Source organism: Amphibalanus amphitrite, unplaced genomic scaffold (genome assembly GCF_019059575.1).
Source record: "Amphibalanus amphitrite isolate SeventyFive unplaced genomic scaffold, NRLGWU_Aamphi_draft 000693F_arrow, whole genome shotgun sequence".
Lineage (NCBI taxonomy): Eukaryota > Metazoa > Arthropoda > Thecostraca > Balanomorpha > Balanidae > Amphibalanus > Amphibalanus amphitrite.
Window position 1 is genome coordinate 1 of NW_024882187.1, and position 5,685 is coordinate 5,685.

At 49.8% G+C, this 5,685-nt stretch overlaps 1 long non-coding RNA gene across 1 annotated transcript; it reads right to left on the reverse strand.

The window, feature by feature from the left end:
- Nucleotides 1–3,268: 3,268 nt before the first annotated feature.
- Nucleotides 3,269–4,678, reverse strand: LOC122364718. Its single transcript, XR_006253622.1, has 3 exons — nt 4,596–4,678; nt 4,068–4,197; nt 3,269–3,612 (listed from the first exon to the last, which is right to left on the reverse strand). It is a non-coding gene; the product is annotated as an uncharacterized LOC122364718 (long non-coding RNA).
- Nucleotides 4,679–5,685: the final 1,007 nt, after the last annotated feature.

The following is a 5,685-nucleotide window of genomic DNA, read 5'->3' on the forward strand; positions in this document are numbered from 1 at the left end:
TCCGCAGATATTATGTCATTTTTAAGAAGCGACAGAATACAGTATGCGCTGATTGGGCAAAGTGCGAGGCAGACTTGGTACACCTCCAGCTGAAATGCATATGGACACTGGGGTGTATAAATAGACTAGAGTGAGGCGGTCTGGTTGTTGACTGTGTCTGGAAACACTGGAAAGTCAAGAACTACCCTCATAAAACCACCGGGACGCTCAATTAATTCCTCTCATCCAATGAGGGTTCAGTTCCACATGGACCAGACGGGCGTCCATCTGCCGTCCCATAGCGTCCCTCTCCGTTTAGTGGGGCAGTTACTACTTGGCGGGCTGAAGGTGAGGACGTAACGCTGCAGTGTACGCACTGAAAGAAAAAAATTACTCACGTACCACCCCAAACTGAGTTGTCAAAACTCACGACGGCAACTACTCAGGTTCCCTTGGTAACTACTCTTTGGTACTCAGGAGATACTCATGTTAACACTAACGTGATCATACATAACGTGAGTATTCCGGGTGAGTTGTCAAAACTCACCACCTGAGTACTCAGGTTTGAGCTTCTACTAAGACGCTACCCACAGTATTACCAAGGTGGACCACACACTTACTCAGGCTAATACTAACGATAACCAACTCTGAATAATGATAATACTAACCCATTTAAGATGGGTCTTACTAACGCGGATGCCAACGCACAGTGGCGGTCGCAGGGGGGGGGGGCCATCAGGGCCATGGCCCCCCCCCCCCCCAAAGGCAAATCAGGGGGGGGGCCATCATATCATTTGGCCCCCCCCAAACAACCGATGGGCCCCCCTGGGCGTATGGGGCCCTGGCCCGTATTCGATTGTCACGAGGCTCGAGAAACCCACGCCAGCTATTAACAGCTCCCACACCGGTCTTTGAGGGTTCTACACTGACCTCTGAGGGCCCTTCAGTGGCGGTCAAGCGCCCAGGTTGACTGCTGAGGACCCACGTTGACCTCTGAGGGCCCTCCACTGGCCTTTGAGGGCCCCTAAACCGGTCTCAGGGGCCCAACCGGCGGCTGAGGGCCTCACACAGGCTCTGGTGGCCTCATTTCTGTCTCAAGACTAGCCTTTAATTGCCTCTGAGGGCCCGCACCGGATTCTGAAGACCCGATGTCGGCCACTAAGAGCCCGGATCGACCTCTTAGGGCCCCTCTTGGTCTTTGAGCGCCCTCCGCTGGTCTCTGGGGTCCAACGCCGGCCTATGCCGGTCTTTTAGGGCCCCACACTGACCTCGAAGGGCCCCATGCTAGCCTGTAAGGACCCACATTAGCCTCTGAGGCCCCCCGCACTGGATTCTGAAGACCCAATGCTAGCCTCCAAGGGCCCGCATCGGCCTCTGAGGGCCCATCTTGGCCTTTAAGGGCCCTCCGCTGGCCTCTGGGGTCCAACGCCAGCCCATGCTGGTCTTTCAGGGCCCGACACGGACCTCTGAGGGCCCTATGCTGGCTTGTAAGGACACATATTAGCCTCTATGGGCCCCGCACTGGATTTTGAAGACCCGATGCCGGCCTCTGAGGGCCCATCTTGCCCTTTAAGGGCCCTCCGCTGGCCTCTGGGGTCCAACGCCAGCCCATGCCGGTCTTTTAGGGTCCCACACTGACCTCTGAGGGCCCTATGCTGGCTTGTAAGGACACATATTAGCCTCTATGGGCCCCGCACTGGATTTTGAAGACCCGACGCCGGCCTCTAAGGGCCCGCATCGGCCTCTGAGGGCCAATCTTGGCCTTTGAGGGCCCTCTGCTGGCCTCTGGGGTTCAACGCCGGCCCATGCCAGTCTTTCAGGGCCTCATTCTGACCTCTGAGGGCCCCATGCTGGGCTGTAAGGGCGCACATTAGCCTCTGAGGGCCCCGCACTGGATTCGGAACACCCGATGCTGGCCTCTTAGGGCCCGCATCACCTTTGAGGGCCCATCTTTGGCCTTTGAGGCTGGCCTCTGGGGTCCAACGCCGACCCATGTCGGTCTTTTACGACCCCACGCTAACCTCTGAGGGCCCATGCTGGCCTGTAAGGACCCACATTAGCATCTGATTGCCCAAGTCGGTCTCTGATGGTCTCAAACTGCCCTTTGCAGGCCCTGTACTGGTCTCTGAGGGCCCTAAACTGGCCTCTAAGGGCCCAAACCGGCCTCTTAAGGTTCCACACCGGCCTCTGATGGTCCCATTTCTGTCTCTGGGATCCAAACTGACCCTTATGTGCCTCTGAGGGCCCCGTACTGGCTTCTGAAGGATCGATGCCGGCTTCTGAGGACCCATACCGGTCTTTAAGGGCCTCACACCGACATCTGAGGTGCCCCAAACTGGCCTCTATATGCCCCCAACTAGCCTATGAGGTCTCTACACCGGCCACTGATGGCCCTATTATGTTCTATGGGGCCCAAGACTTACCTTTGGGCGTCACGCACTTGTCTCTGAGGGCCCACATCAGCCTCTGGGGCCCCATCTGGTGCCTTTGAGGCCCTTCGCTGACCCTTGGGTCCAACGCCGGCCTCTGGGGGTCTGACACTATACTCTAAGGGCCACATTGCAGCCTCTATGCGATAGGTATCGCCGAAGCGTTATCCATGGACCTATAAGTGTAGGAACCATGGGTGCAGTGGGTGCAGTTGCACCAACAATAATTATCCAGTGGGTGCAGGCAATGTATTGTGCACCCACAATAATCTGGAATAAAAACCCCTTTTCTCATCAACACTACTTTCGATACAGCACGACAAATTCAGGATAAGTACTATCCATCTTTCGATGCATTTGCTACTGTGATGGTCTTCAAAACTTACATTTGTGCTCGAGTAAAAATAAGAAACGAAACACATCTGATTGAACACATACCGATGACCCACTGTCAAAAGTTTTCGCACGGTATCTTCGAAAATGGCTAAGTTAGCCGGTTTTACTTTTTGCGGTAGTCAATTCACAGTTGCGTGAATTATTGACATTACCAATGCTTCAAAATGAACTTACCTTTTCGACATGGTACACCCTCAAAGCTGGCAATGAGCCTCCGCTCGGGTGCCGCTCCCTACCCCCCCCCCCCCCCCCCCCCCGCTTCACCGGCCATGGCTGGATTTCTCCACCCATGCACTACGCCCGTGGGCCCCTTTAAGCTAGCACCGGGCCCCCCCGGGTCAGTGCAGGGGCCCCTTAGCCAAGTTGGCCCCCCCCAAACGCCAAGTCTGCGACCGCCCCTGCCAACGCATAAAACCAAAAATGCGTTCGTTAACCTTACGCCTTGCAAACGTGACAAACATGAGTAAAAACACTGAAGTTTATTACAAAAACCCATCATACGACATCTCTGCCAACATGCAATTCAAGAGCCGGGTACGGGGCGCAATCCGTTAAACACAACACTAAAAGAGGTCCTTAAAAAAAAAAACAATGAAACACTCCCATAGATCGCAAACACTGCGCGAGATCGCTTAGTTTTTGAACCGCTTCCTACCGCGAGATCGGCGCACTGCAGCTCGAAGGGTGCTGGCTGCTGGTATTCTGGCTCAGTAGCGCGAGGGCATGGAAAAGCATGGGCGCACTTTCTCCGTCGCCATCCTTGAGACTGCAGTTTCCAGAAGACGCACCAGTGTCTCCGAAACTTTACCTATGGACCGAAAACAATAAGCTGTTAAGAAATAAAGCGAAAACTTCAGAAGACATCGGCGAGGTGTGTTAAAGGGAATAGTTCACTTTCACGAAATTAGTTTTTTCAATGGATTTATGATTTTTATGCTCAAAATGATCAGCAAAAAATAAAACCATTTTATTAAAATATATAATTTCCATATTTTAATGAAGAAATACGATCGGCTTTGTATCGGATTTGGTGACAATCAGCGCAGCGCTTCTGGAGATAGGTATATCGAAAAAACTCGTCGTGAAATAACCCGTCGTGAAAACGGCTAGTGTTTTTCTTTTTGCAAAGTATGCCGCGGTAAATTATGCAGATGGCATAATTATATTTTATATACTGACACTGTGATCGCAAGATACAGAAAGAAGTAAAAAAATCTGGTAACTTTTTAGTAACCTGTTAAGATGAGCTATAGATCTCCGTACCTATCGAACAGGAGCAGGCAGACTTCACATTCTGAAGCCACCCGGCGGCGAGCATCCGGCGTCGATCGGGGCGAGCGTCTGCACCGGCACCAGCCCCGGCAGCAGTGCGGTGGTATATATCCAAAAGAAACTGTGAAAGGAGACATACAGTCGGTATATTTTAATGACACATTTTTGAAGAAAAAAAACTACTTCCCTACCTTAATATATCCAACACAACCCGGAGGAACCCAGCGGAAAAAAATATTTTCATAATATTTTCACGTATTTAATCATCAAAACTTTTCATAGAACAAAAGCATTGACTATCGTCAAATACGCATTCCATTGCCATTATTAAAATAACACCTACAAAGCACAAATCTTCACTAATTACCTATCATTATCACATCTCTTCGGAGATGTGCTCTCACATCTCCCTCATCTCTCACGGTACCTTATATGCCTATTTCCTCGCGACACACAATTGCGCTTGTGGTCATTGATCAATAATAAATATTAATAAGGTAAGTATATGAACATACTTACTATTGGCCTCGGAATCCGAGTTTCAGTTTCTGCACACCAAGTCCATAAAATGCTGCACACGCGAACGACGCACTTTCACCACCAAGCAACGGAATTCAACTGAAATAATGGCAGACGCGCGCGAAACGTGCGCGGCGGTGCCACATCGGCTCAACCAATCAGCGAGCTGGAAGCCTACTCACGGCTAGATTACTAACCACATACTCATGATCCTGAGCATAAATACCAAGCATCGATGAGTACTGCCTCATATCATCGCAGGAGTTACGAACGAACTAAGGCATCGTTGGTAAATACGTTAGTTTACCTGAGTATGGCATGAGTCTTATCCTGAATAAAAGGGTTAGTTTCCATAGGGTGGTAAATTTTTTTCTCAGTGCGGTGCACATCTGTGTTTCTGTTTAGGAATATGAAACTTTAAGGAGTGTGTAACAAGTTTTTTCCTGGATCAACATTACTTCATTTAGGTAAGAAAACATTATTTGAGGACGATTTTGCAATATTTGCTAATGGGACGAAGCCCATTAAATTGCTATGGAATATCTATCATATTGAGGACCACAAACGTTCAGAAAACGTTTTGACTGTAGGCTTTAAGAAGCGGCTTTAAATCCTTTTATAATCCATCGCTGACTACATCTAGGTATGCTGCAATCTATACACATTTCACGTGCATCGCTAATCTCTTCGCTAATACAGATCCTGGTCTATTTTTTCTTGCTTAGCAAACCTCAGCTGTCTTGTAAAATTTTCACGACGCATTCATACATTACAGTTTAGAGGCAGATAAATCCGATATTCCTGTTTTCTGAGTGGCTCTGTGAGGTCGGTCCCTGCCATGGATGGTGTGAGACCATCCATGCTGCCGATCGTTCGACGCGCTAGTTTTATTGGGGGTTATATGACCGTAGGACATCGACGGCCGACGGAACTGCCTCGCCTGGCGGGGTCACCAATGTGAAACACGCTGCCGGTTTTTTCCGAAGTAAAACTGGAGATTTGCTAGACAAAGTTAGACTAAGTGAAATTAATGTACTTAGCCATATGAAAGCAAATGTTTGACAGAAAGTAAGCGGCCACTTTGTGGCTG